Source organism: Trachypithecus francoisi, unplaced genomic scaffold (genome assembly GCF_009764315.1).
Source record: "Trachypithecus francoisi isolate TF-2019V2 unplaced genomic scaffold, Tfra_2.0 Lachesis_group19, whole genome shotgun sequence".
Classification (NCBI taxonomy): domain Eukaryota; kingdom Metazoa; phylum Chordata; class Mammalia; order Primates; family Cercopithecidae; genus Trachypithecus; species Trachypithecus francoisi.
In genome coordinates, this window is record NW_022681464.1 from 40,462,255 (window position 1) to 40,475,649 (window position 13,395).

The 13,395-nt window shown below is 46.8% G+C and overlaps 1 protein-coding gene across 2 annotated transcripts in view; it reads right to left on the minus strand.

The window, feature by feature from the left end:
* The window catches only part of EPB41L3 (erythrocyte membrane protein band 4.1 like 3), a 243,028-nt gene extending 230,247 nt beyond the window's left edge, over positions 1–12,781 (minus strand). The window contains exon 1 of one of the 2 annotated variants that reach the window (XM_033178269.1): positions 12,458–12,781. The gene's annotated coding sequence lies outside the window, so the exon portion shown is untranslated. The remainder of the gene's footprint in view (positions 1–12,457) is intronic. The other variant, XM_033178260.1, reaches the window with a different exon arrangement.
* Between the last annotated feature and the right edge of the window lie 614 nt (positions 12,782–13,395).

A 13,395-nucleotide genomic window follows, 5' to 3' on the forward strand; every position in this document is an offset into this window, starting at 1 on the left:
TTCCTTTCCATGTTTAGGGCTTCCTTCAGGGTCTCTTGTAAGGCAGGCCTGGTGGTGACAAAATCTCTAAGCATTTGCTTATCTGTAAAGGATTTTATTTCTCCTTCACTTATGAAACTTAGTTTGGCTGGATATGAAATTCTGGGTTGAAAATTCTTTTCTTTAAGAACGTTGAATATTGGCCCCCACTCTCTTCGGGCTTGTAGAGTTTCTGCCGAGAGATCTGCTGTTAGTCTGATGGGCTTCCCTTTGTGGGTAACCCGACCTTTCTCTCTGGCTGCCCTTAAGATTTTTTCTTCATTTCAACTTTGGTGAATCTGGCAATTATGTGTCTTGGAGTTGCTCTTCTGGAGGAGTATCTTTGTGGCGTTCTCTGTATTTCCTGAATTTGAATGTTGGCCTGCCCTACTAGGTTGGGGAAGTTCTCCTGGATGATATCCTGAAGAGTGTTTTCCAACTTGGTTCCATTTTCCCCCTCACTTTCAGGCACCCCAATCAGACGTAGATTTGGTCTTTTTACATAATCCCATACTTCTTGCAGGCTTTGTTCATTTCTTTTTCTTCTTTTTTCTTTTGGTTTCTCTTCTCGCTTCATTTCATTCATTTGATCTTCAATCGCTGATACTCTTTCTTCCAGTTGATCGAGTCGGTTACTGAAGCTTGTGCATTTGTCACGTATTTCTCGTGTCATGGTTTTCATCTCTGTCATTTCGTTTATGATCTTCTCTGCATTAATTAGTCTAGCTGTCAATTCTTCCACTTTTTTTTCAAGATTTTTAGTTTCTTTGCGCTGGGTACGTAATTCCTCCTTTAGCTCTGAGAAGTTTGATGGACTGAAGCCTTCTTCTCTCATCTCGTCCAAGTCATTCTCTGACCAGCTTTGATCCGTTGCTGGCGATGGGCTGCGCTCCTTTGCAGGGGGAGATGCGCTCTTTTTTTGAATTTCCAGCTTTTCTGCCCTGCTTTTTCCCCATCTTTGTGGTTTTATCTGTCTCTGGTCTTTGATGATGGTGACGTACTGATGGGGTTTTGGTATAGGTGTCCTTCCTGTTTGATAGTTTTCCGTCTGACAGTCAGAAGGACTGTCTGTTGGTCTGTTGGAGATTGCTTGAGGTCCACTCCAGACCCTGTTTGCCTGGGTATCAGCAGCAGAGGTTGCCAAAGATAGAATATTGCTGAGCAGCGAGTGTACCTGTCTGATTCTTCCTTTGGAAGTTTCCTCTCAGGGATGACTCCACCCTGTGAGGTGTGGGGTGTCAGACTGCCCCTAGTGGGGGATGTCTCCCAGTTAGGCTACTCAGGGGTCAGGGACCACCTGAGCAGGCAGTCTGTCCGTTCTCGGATCTCAACCTCCGCGTTGGGAGATCCACGGCTCTCCCCAAAGCTGTCAGACAGAGTCGTTCGCCTCTGCACCGCCCCCGCTGCTTTCCCTATTGGACCTCAGCTGTGGGCTGTCCCCAGAGGTGGAGTCTACAGAGACAGGCAGGTTTCCTTGAGCTGCTGTGAGCTCCACCCAGTTCGAGCTTCCCAGCGGCTTTGTTTACCTACTTAAGCCTCAGCAATGGCGGGCGCCCCTCCCCCAGCCTCGCTGCTGCCTTGCGTATAGATCGCCGCAGACGGCTGTGTTAGCAGTGAGGGAGGCTCCGTGGGCGTGGGACCCTCCCGGCCTGGTGTGGGATATATTCTCCTGGTGTGCCTGTTTCCTTAAAGCGCAGTATTGGGGTGGGAGTTACGCGATTTTCCAGGTGTTATGTGTCTCAGTTCCCCTGGCTAGGAAAACGGATTTCCTTTCCCCTTGCGCTTCCAGGTGAGGCGATGCCTCGCCCTGCTTCAGCTCTCGCTGGTCAGGCTGCAGCAGCTGACCCGCACCGATTGTCCGGCACTCCCTAGAGAGATGACCCCAGTACCTCAGTTGAAAATGCAGAAATCACCGGTCTTCTGTGTTACTCGCGCTGGGAGTTGGAGACTGGAGCTGTTCCTATTCGGCCATCTTGCTCCGCCCCCCGATTAATTGTTAACAGATCAATGTGATCAATTATCCAGAGGTGAAAAACTATATTACCTGAGCTAACAATAACAATATTGTTATTAAAGAATTCTTTAGTATTTTTTCCATAGCAAAACCTGTGTAAAGTGATTTTTTCATTTTTTCATGTCAAAATTGTGTTTCAACAGCCCTGAGCTATGAAAACAATCACAAAGTGTATGCTATGTTATCAAGTTTAAAAAAAAACAAAAGGTTTTTAATCTATGACAATGCTTCAGGATTGTAGATTTGAAAGCGGAAGCAGCTGTAACTCTATCACAAAGATGAATAAACTATCATCCAGGGAAATTAAGTGACGATGAACCCACAATCTGGAAAATGACACTGCTGCTTACTTTTCCTGAAACACACTCAGTTATGTTCTAACTGTATACTACAGAGACCAATGGTACACTTACAGAAAAATACATGTGGAGTAACCTGAAAGGAAAGAGTATATTCATCTATTAAAGTACCAGACACAAAACAAAACGTCATGATACTTTTTCACTTAGTGAAAAGGTTTGGCAACTAGGTCAGGCGTACACTTCAGCCACATTACTCACTGTTACATTACCTAAACCTCTTCTATCTATAATATGTTTTCAAAGGAAGCAAATAATAGCTAAGAATAGTACAAATTACTCATCCTTTATAATAATGTAGATGATGTTGTAACATGACAATATTCCCCAGTACTCATACATTTTGTGAGAGAAAAGTATCTACCCCATCCGATCTTTTAAAAATATGCCATCTGAACTTTTTAAAAATAAGGTATATATACTTTTAGCTTTTGATATGCCAATATCTAACTATTAGAGAAAACAAAAGGAGTCTTTTGGGAAGGAACCCAGGTAAAGAGAAAAGGAAATCAAGGTACAAACCTTGGCGCCAAGGTTTTCTGTACTCTTAGGCCATCAAACTTTCCCCACCCATAGTCATAGTAACCTTTCCATATCTAATCTCCCCATATGACTCCTTTGCATATGATCCTTCAATGGTTCCCCATTGCTTATTTGACAAATTTTAAAATTTCTTGAGCTTACAAGTTGGTAACCCTTGTCTAAACATTTACATATGCCAGGTGGACCTCATGAGGCCACAGGTGTCAATGGTCCAGAACCTCTATCTCCTCCAGACCTCAGGGAAGCAGAAGAACACATCACTCACTTCCTGGCAGTCCTGGTGACTCTCTGCTGGGTGCTGGCCACGATGGGTTTAGTAGCATCCTTTGAGATATTTGATGTTAAGTGTCACTATAGTGGCCAAAACTGGAGCAAGTAAAAATCACTTGGTCTAAGTGGCTCAGAGAGGATTCAGTTTTGCAAGCAGGGGACAGATCTCCAGGGATCCCTAAACCCAGCTGGGAGAAATCTGACTATGGTTAGAATGACTATTTTGTGAGTGGTGACAGAGTCAAAGAAATACAGTTGTATTATAGGTATTAAGTTGTGTAGTTACTATAAATCAGGAAATACGGGTTACATTTGTATCCACTATGAATTAAAATACTCTTTCAAAAACCAGATCAAAGCAGTTTCATGTCTGTAAACTCAGCACTTTGGGAGGCCAAGGCTGGAGGATTGCTTGAGCCCAGGAGTTCCAGACCAGCCTGGGAAACACAGCAAGACCTCATCTCTACAAAAGTAAGAAAAAAAAGAACAGCGGGATATGGTGGCATGTGCCAGTGGTTTCAGCTATTCAGGAGGCTTAAGGCAGGAGAATCATTTGGGCCTGGAAGGTCAAGGCTGCAGTGAGCTGTGATTGTGCCACTGCACTCCAGCCTGGGTGACAGAGCAAGACCCTGTCTCATGAAAGAAAAAAAGAAAGAAAGAAAGAAAAACAGATCATCCCTCTCCATTTGAAAACATGAAAGTGTAACCGTTTTTCCTGATTATTTTGGTAATTAAATGACCAATGGAGATCACTTCAAGATTAAAAAGTATAAATTAATTTGTCATGGATTACTTTAGAATAAGCAAGGCTAAATATCTGTGATATTCATTACTTTTTCTGCTTGAATGATACAGAGGAGGTAGATCAACACAATATTAATTTCTATTTGATTCCAGAATGCAGAAACATTTTGCAGTAGGATTATCAGGGTTATCTTCCTAACTGCATTTTGCTTTGGTTATTTTATTTTTTTTTAACATGAAAAAGGGCAAAAGGAAAATTACATTTAAATATACTGAGGACTAAAATTTATTTTTTTAAATCATCAAAAAGTAAATAAACATAGTCAGGGCCAAGAAGAGCTTGAAACATAAACATTGAGAGTAAAACGTGATCTGTTAAATATGGACTTTCAGACTGAATTAAATGTTAATAAGGTATGCATTAAATGACAAAAAGATATTGGTACATTTGTTTTGGGCACTTACTATACGCTAGCCATTTTCTAAGTATTACTTCTTGTTCTTACAACAACTCTGCTAGATGTGCATTACTAAAGTAGTTTTGCAGAAGAAATGAAGACTCAACAAACTTAGGTGACTTGTCGCCAGATAGTCAACTATACCTACTGGTACTGAAACTGCAGCAAGGTGAGTCTAGCAGTTGCTATGCGTCCCAGTATGCAGTGAGCTTCATAGTAAGGACATCTTGCTCATTGTACATTGTATCACCGTGTTTATTCTACTCTTTAGGGTTTGCAGGCTACATTTTCTTAACATTTTCATTTTGTGTATATTATTCACAAAGCAACCTGAAAAAGGCACCCAACGTTCAAAGAGACAACTATTCTAGGTAGAATGCAAATATGTTTTAATCTGTGGCAGCAACTGCTTTTAAATTGGACCTCTAGCTTTGCAAAATGATCTTTGCTCCCACAGACTCCTGGTCTCCTTCTTTAGCTCTGCAGAATGCTGTCACTATTGGGGGAAAGAAATATGTTTTTTACTTGGAGGTGAATATGGGTCTCTGATTAAACATTTGTTTGTATTTGAATTTGTTCCTGTGAATATTCCATGTTTGTTTTTATATTGAAGGAGTTACAGAGATGGAGAGATTTGTATGGCATAATGCTGATTTTTTTTTAACTATCAGACCAGTAACTAAAATATTGGGTCTCACTTTTTCACTCACAAACTACCGCCACATAGTTGACATCATTACATTTTTTTCATCCTGTATGTGATGCAGGGAATTCTGTTATTTCTATTTGCCAATGGGAAAGCTGAGGCCGAGAGAGGCTTAGTAAGCTGCAGATGAGCTGGGTTTGGAACAGCATCTTGATATGAATCACACACGTGTGACCAAATGTTTGCACATAGTGGATAGCCAACATCTTTTCCATTTTATAACATATTTGTGTAAACTTTATAAATACCATGTGTCAAAATCCATACAACATAGATACAGCAGCTCTTGATCACTCACAGCCATTCAATTCCTCATAATCCAGGAGGTTTCAGTACATAATTCTAACACTATGTGAAAGTACCTAATTCCTAACTATTCAAAACCTCAGTGCTTGATCATGCCTGTGTATTTTTCTTTTTGTTCATTCCTAGTGAGCAATAGACTATTTACAACTATTTGATGAGGATGAATTTATCCTCTCAATTTGAAGGCTATTGTATATTCAATAGTTTGGAAGCATTTTTCTTCCTGAAAGTTGGAAGCTGGTCATCTTCTTATAATAATTTATTTCTTCACCTGACCCCAAACATACAGTATACACACGAGAAACGGTATGGCTTTACCTTTTAATTTTTTTTAATTTTTTATTTTTTTTAGACAGTCTTACTCTGCCACCCAGGCTGGACTGCAGTGGTGCAATCTCATCTCACTGGAACCCCTGCCTCCCAGGTTCAAGTCATTCTCGTGCCTCAGCCTCGCAAGTAACTGGGATCACAAGCATGAGCCACCACACCAGGCTAATTTTGGTATTTTTTAGTAGAGTCCGGGAGTCAGGGTTTCACTACGTTGGCGAGGCTGGTTTCTAACTCCTGGCCACTAGTGATTCACCCATCTCAGCCTCCCAAAGTGCTGGGATTACAGGCAATCTTTTCATTTGTAATAAAAAAGTATGAGACCATAAGAAATTTAATCTTCTAAAAGTATGAATAAACTTTTTAAATTTTTTTTATTTTTTATTTTTTTTAGAAAGGGTCTTGCTCTGTCACCCAGGCTGGAATGCAGTGGCACACAATCATAGCTCACTGCAACCTCCAGCTTCTGGGTTCCACTGATCCTCCTGCCTCACCTCTCAAGAAGCTAGGACTACAGTCATGTGCCACCATGCCTGGCTAATTTTTAATTTTTTGCAGAGACAGGGTCTCAATTTGTTGCCCAGGCTGGCCTTTGGCCTCAAATGATCATCCTACCTTGGCCTCTGAAATTGCTGGGATTACAGGTGTGAGCCACAGTGTCTGGCCTCGCTCATGTACTTAGGAATGCATTCAGTACTTTATGGGCATCTTGCCCAGCATATCTCATTTTTCCTTCAGTCCAATCACTATCAGCTAGACTCTCCACATTCTATTCTACTTTTGAAAGCTCTGTCTAGCTCACATGGCTATAATGTCATCACAATAATGACGAATGTCAATTTTACAGATTCTTCCAGCTACCAAAGCATAAATTATCCATGAAATTAGGCCAATGTGGGTGGAGGGTGGTTTTTGAAGTTTCCAGATAATTGCCTGTTTTTCCACTTTATCTTTAAAGACCTCATCAAGGCCTGGCTACTTCTTCCTCATACTGACTTGACATGGGATTGGAACAACATTCTTCTCTTCTTCTGTCATAAACTCTCCTCATATGTCTCTAGACAATCATCCTCTCAGTGACAAGTTACGGTGGAGCCCCCACTCTGGATAAAACTTACTGGAGAATACAAAGGTGAATTGGATGAAGTCATAGCTCTCAATCAGTAAGACACACGAAAGAATAAATATATAATAAGTGCCACGAGAGAAGAAGGAGCCAAGAGCTACAAAAGGAAATGAGAGAGAGAGAGATCTTCTGAGAATTATCGAGAAAAACATCACAAGGGAGGTGGTGTTTGAGTGCAGGATTTCAAGGTGAAGAAAGAGGAGGAAGGGCATTTCAGTAGAAACAAATGGGGTGAATGAAGGACAGAGAAATCAAACCTAAAGGCATGCATAGGAATTGGGGAGATTGTCATGGGTTTCCTGTTCGGGCCTTGGGAGATCTGAACACTTATATACAGGACAGCAAACAGAGCACTTTGAATACAAATCAAAAGGAGTTTGCACTCATACTTTAGGAAACAGAAGTGGCTTGAGGTTTGGAGCAGGGAGTGATAAAACCAAAGGAGCACTGTGAAAGAACTGAACCGGAAGAAGTTAGGAAGACAGAATGAAAGTGAGCTGGGATAATTACCGCAACAATCCAAGCAGGAGATGGCAAGAAGCAGAGCTAGGACTGGTGGGGATCTGATAGAAAGGAAGTGGCAGTGGAAGTTACCACCACGGGGACCCTGACATTTCTGCGGTGTGTGTCTGTCAGGGAGCAATGTGAGAAGAGAAAGGCATAAAAAAATGAAGACCAGGTCTCCCATGCAGGTGACTCAGGACATGGTGGGTCCTAGGGAAAGGGAGGAAAGTATGAAATTGATGAATGAAATTTTTAGACGTATTCAGTTTGAGATGACTGGGGAACAACTGGGTAAAATACCCCCTTGCCAATTTCAAATGTGAGACTGTATTTCTAATGAAGGCTAAGAGTTAAAGATGTGGCAATAATGCATCCAGCCAACCGACACTCCTGGTTCTAGAAAACCAGTAGCTTATTGCCAGAGCAGCTCACCTAAAAGCCAGGCCACGTTCTAGGTGTTTTACATGTTCTTCTGTTGACTTCTCACCATAAAGCATTCCTATCCCCATTTTACTGATGAGGATTTGGTGGTTCAGAGATCTTACACAATGAGCTGATTTCAGAAGGGAGGTGTCCAAGTTCTTATTCACCCTTGTTTTCCCACCACACAAAGAAATGGTAGCTTTCTCTCTCTTTTTACTTCAAAGTCGCCATTGTAAGTTCTACATGCATTTTTTTTTTGTCCATTCGTGTCTTTTCTCCATTCTGATCTTCATTTATGCTGCTTGACTGAAATTGCACCCAATCGGCCCCAATTATGTTCAGTGCCCTTCCCCTGTCTCATCGCTGCTTTTAAGTTAGCTGCTCACTCTCTCATTATTTAGGATTCCAAGACAGTGTCCTTTCAGCTCCCACATCTGGAATTCTTACCACAATCTCACTAGAACATTGGCCCTTGCATTAGTTTTGGGCTAGGAAACCTTAGCACTTCAGAATGCACACTACACATCAATCAGCCTGCTTTTTTACAAGACATCATCATGACACCAAATCCTCCCAAATAAAAGCCCCACATACTACTGAACTAGCATGAAAACAAAACAAATTATTTTCATCTCTTCAGTGATCTGGTGACTACTTGAGTATTTAATTCCAGTTTTCTCTACTCCCTGACAAAATGATGAATTATAAACATTTTCTAATTGCTACATTTATTTTTTTAGTCTTTATCATAAATAGTGGGTTTCAATACCTTTTAAAATCTCTAGCCTCTTTAGCAGTTCTCCAATGAAAGTCATATTTCCTTACTAATAGTGCTTCTTGCTATTCTTGATTAACCAGCTCTGACCTGGAAAATTCTATGTTCCCATGTGCTAGGTCTCACACTTTGCTTCCAAGTAACTCAGATAACTCTGAAGTCACAAATTAATTCTCACAGTATGGTAGGTGAAAATTATTATTCTCCTTACAGATCAGGAAATAGTTGCCCAGAGTGGACTGTGACTCATTCCACTCCCTGGATCGTTTTTAATAAACTATTCACAGCCAACTTGACCTCACTTAAAATCCTACAAAAATCCTGCCCTGCTTGAGTTTTTGTTTCTCCCTCCCTAACTCCTCAAGAGGAAAGCATGCCAATGTTCAGTGTATTGTGAGAATGGGTAAGCTGGGATCGGAGGGAGCATGAAGAATCTGTGGCTCTTTGGCCTGGAGAAAAGAAGAAATAGAGAGACACGGAAACTGCTCTTAAATAGAATAATGGTGGGTGTGTAGAAGAGAGAGAAGGCGGGGTGTTATAGCTCAGAAGGTGGAACTGGAAGGGAGGAAGAGCTATGCAGGCCGACGTTCCCGGACTTCTCATTAGTCTGTTTATGCGGTGCTCGAGGAGAACTTCTCTTTAAATTCAGACCACAGGACCCATCCTCCGTGAAGTTCCCTTGCTGTTTCTGTTCAAAGTGTGAGGTCACTTTGCTGAGATCCCTTAACTTTCTCATGGATCTACACAATAGCATCAAAATCATAATGCTTCCCTCCTTTTTCGCCTAGCAACTAGAATGTGAGTTTCATGTGGGCAGACGTGAACCATGGCATGTTCATCCCTGTGTTCCTTACATTTAAATACAAAATTTCTCTAAAATGGAATCAAACACTTCTGAAAGTACTGAGATCCCCGTTTCTATAGGTATTCAACCAGAGACTATTAAAAAGGGACTTTAACCATGCAACTCTACCACTCCATAACTTCTAAACTTCCAATATCTTAAGTGCCTTCTTATTTGAAGTGATTTCACCAATCTCAACGAGTTTAAAAACATAACTCATGAGGACCAGTGTGCATGGTTTAGTTACATTTTTAAACTCTTTGGGATATATAATTAGTTTACTATTCTGATTTTAATAATGATTGACCTAAAAATTATTAAATGTCTTTTCAGGGCAATGTCTTTAATTATAAGCCCTGCTCTACACAAATGTTTGTTGAACACCTACTAAGTGCCAGACTCTGGGAATAAAAGAATGAGAAAGAACCCCGCCCTCGATAGCTTACATTCCACTGAGAGCTGTGTTTCCATTACTGGGATTGAGAGGTCATAGCCTAGCTGCAAACTTTCGGTTTTATACCTCCGCTCCTCAGTACCGAGAATGTTTTCCTACGGTTACTACACATTCTAAGAAGACTATTATCTAATGTTACAAGGGAGGCTCTTTGACCCCTTGGTGTCACTAAGTCTGAACTGTAATTGATCCAACTGGGAACTGCCTAGGCCAGTAAGGGAAAGTGAAGACGGAGACTCCCAAGGTCATTTCAGAACCGACCTGAACTTCAATCTTTCCTCGTTCTAGATTATGTGTAATGATATGGGCACACTGGAGCCCACCCCACCCCCACCCCCCAAAGCAGCACAATTACACCCTGGGAGGGGCAAGTCTTGCGGGGTCCGTCAGTAACTGCCATTATTTGAATGCGATATAGGAGCTCCCACATAAAGACCCTGCTCTACCAGGTTAGAATCTGTTTCCAATCACGTGGAATTTAGATTTAAACCATAGTTAGATTTGGGATTTACCACCGTTTCTACTTTCATTCATTTAGTGGCTTCCAGCCCTCTCCTGGCCCAGTCTTAATCCAATGCACTTCAGAGGGAATTACACGGGAGTTACGGACTGGCGGGTACAGGGGGTCCACCAGCTCCCTGTGAGAGAGCGCCAAGGGCGAGGGCAACACCTCCCGCCTGGGTTGGGTCCGCCTTGCCTCGCCTAGCCTCGGGGATCCTTGGCGCTCAGCGCCGCCCTCCCGCGACTGCGCTACCCGCGGGAGCCCGGCGTCTTCCTTTTCCTTGTCTTGTGGACGCCGCCCTTCGCTCCCGGGAGGATTTCGCCTCCAGCACCTCAGGCTTTTCTGGCGCAAAGGTCGCCAGCCGGAGCGAGCCCAGGCTGCGGCTTCACTTCTGCAGAAGGAAAGCAAAAGCCGCGGCGGGCGGGCCGAGGGGGCAGCCGAACGCGCCGCGTGGCCGCTGTTCCCGAATCCGCAGCGGCGGCGCCAGGGCGGTCACCGAGCCCTGCGGACCCCGGCTCAACTTCCAGCGCCACTCGGGTGCCCCAAGCCCGCCGCAGCTCCCGGCGCGCTATCCAGCACCCCCCACCCCCGCCCCACGCAGCCCCCGACGCGCCCTGGGCGCCCTCCCGCAGCACTGGCCAGGCCACCCCACCTCCCGCGCGGCGCTCCCCCAGGCAGCCAGGAGCTCCCCGGCTCTGAGTAGGACGCGTCAAAGGGAGTTCGGAGGTTCAGCAGCCCCCAGCGTCGGCTTCTCGGGTGACATGACGGCCTCTCTGGAGCGCGGGCCCGCCTCCGCCAAGCCTCCACCGCAGGTCCTTACAGCCCAGCCACCGGAAGATGCAACGCCGGGCGAGGGGCGCTCCCAGGATTTTGAAAAACAGCCTCATTCGCCTTGAGAGCGCCTCGATCCCCCACCCGCACCCTTTGGCCAGATGATTTTAATCCTGGGATGCCGCGTTGGTGGGGGGACCGGGAGCTGGAGTGGGAGGAGCGAAACCGGCAGCGCAGAGTTGCCGGGTTGCAGCTGCGCGCCGCTGGCGGAGAGGGGTGGCGGTCCCTGCGGCTCTGCCGGGCTGGGGGAACGGGCTCCTGCGCCTCTGCCTCCCGGAGGATCGCACTCGCTCATCCTTACAAACCACCCCCCCACACACACACATACACACTGCCGCTAGCGCCCCCCACGCCACAAGCCGGAATGCGGAGGTCAGAGCCACTGTCCACTTGAAAGCAGGAAAGCAGGGCAGAAACACTGAGACGGAGGCGGAGGCTCTAGCCTCATCCGCGAGGTTCGCACCTTCCCAGGCTTCCTAGTTTCCCCAGGGCGAACAAGGTTTGGCTTCTGACACTCCGCTCTCTCTCGAGCTGCAGGGCGGGCGGGGACGGATTCGGAAGGAGCACTAGAGAGAGAGCCCGCGCTCACTCCTGCCCTCCTCGCAAAAAACTGGCCAGCCCCACTCGCGTCCAGCCACAACTAGGCGGCCGGGGCCGGGGGGCCAGACCCCAGGTCGCTCCAACTCCTGCGAGGGCGGGGAGGGGAGTGACAGCAGCAACCACTGCGCGCGCTGGCAAAAAGCACGGAGTCTCCGAATAGGCTAAACGGCGGGCGCGGAGGGGTGGAGGCAAGACGGGGCGGAGGAGGAGTTGCCCAAGCGGAGAGGGATGACGTTCTCCGGGGCCTTGGGCTCCGAGGGACCGAAGACTGGTGCGCTCGCCGGGCCCCGCGCACTAGCTCGGGGTTCGCAGAGGCGCCGCGCCCGGCTCCCGCGGCGGCTCCAGCACAGAGCGCAGGCGGTAGATCCCGGCCAGCTTAAACCCGGCGCAAGCCCTCTGTCCGCCTCAAAGCACCTCTCTGCTCCTCCCTAGTCTCCAGGTGCCCGTCCGAGAGTCTCTGCCGCTTCCAGGCGGACCCGGCCCGGCAGCCCCCGGTTGGGCCAGCCTCGCCCCTTCCTCGCTTTCTCCCCCGTCGACCTCGAGCCAAGGGCAGGCGGCCCGCACCCGCGCCCCTACCCACGGGGCTAGGCGGCGCTCCCGGCCTACGCCCGACTGCCAAGAAGGATGGGGCACTGGAAGGGAAAGGCGCTCACCTGGGTCACCGAAGCCTTCCTTTGGGGCGCCTCCCGGAGCTTGTTGGCAGCCCGCGGGCACAGCCTTCCTTGGAGAAAAAAAGTAGCGCAAGGGCAGAGTGAGGTAGAGCTGCTCACAGGTCCCTCCGCAGGGGCTCTTTCCTTCGAATTCTCCGAGGTCCAGTCTCGGGCTCCGCGGCGGGAAAGAGCTCCTGAGAGCTGGAAGGAGCCGCCAGACCCGGGCTCCTCCCGCAGCTGCGGTGGCGGCACCTCCAAGTTGCCACCTGCAGCGCGCTTAGGGCGCCTGTGACAGCCCGCGCCGCTCAGCCCTCGCCGGCCCGCCCTCCCCGTCCGCTCGTTGGCTGCGCCCGGCGCCCGGGCGGTCCCCGCGCTCTGCCCCGCCCTGAGCCCGCCTCCGAGCCGCGCGCTCGCAAAAGTGTGGGTCTCCTTACAGGCCTCCCTGGGCTTTATAGCCAGCGGTCTCTGCAAGCAGGGAAAGAATTTTACACACACACATACACACACACACACACACACACAATTTTGTGTAGCTAGGAACTGGAGGGAAGGGAGAGGCTATGATAAATGTCCTTTCGTGTGCCTTAAGGGGACCTGGTAACTTGGTTTCTTTTGCTGGTATTAAATGTTTGCAATCTCTGAAAAGAGTTAACTTCACAGTGGTAGTCTGGGGATGTAGGCCAGAAAGTGGCTTGGGGGCTGTTTCATTTAAGCATCATCCAGCTTCACATGAAGCGCCAAAATACGAAGAGCAGTGTAGACCCAGCTTGCACCCTTTTCTCACCCAGCCTGCACCCCTGCAGCGGCGGATCCTGGAGTTCCAGCGCCTGCAAAGCCATCCCCACTGGTGCCCACGGGGTTTCCAGGCCTGAAGGCTCAGTATGTCACATGCTTGTTTGCTTGATTCTGTGGCCTGTGAGTCCAGGCCATGAGAACGTATG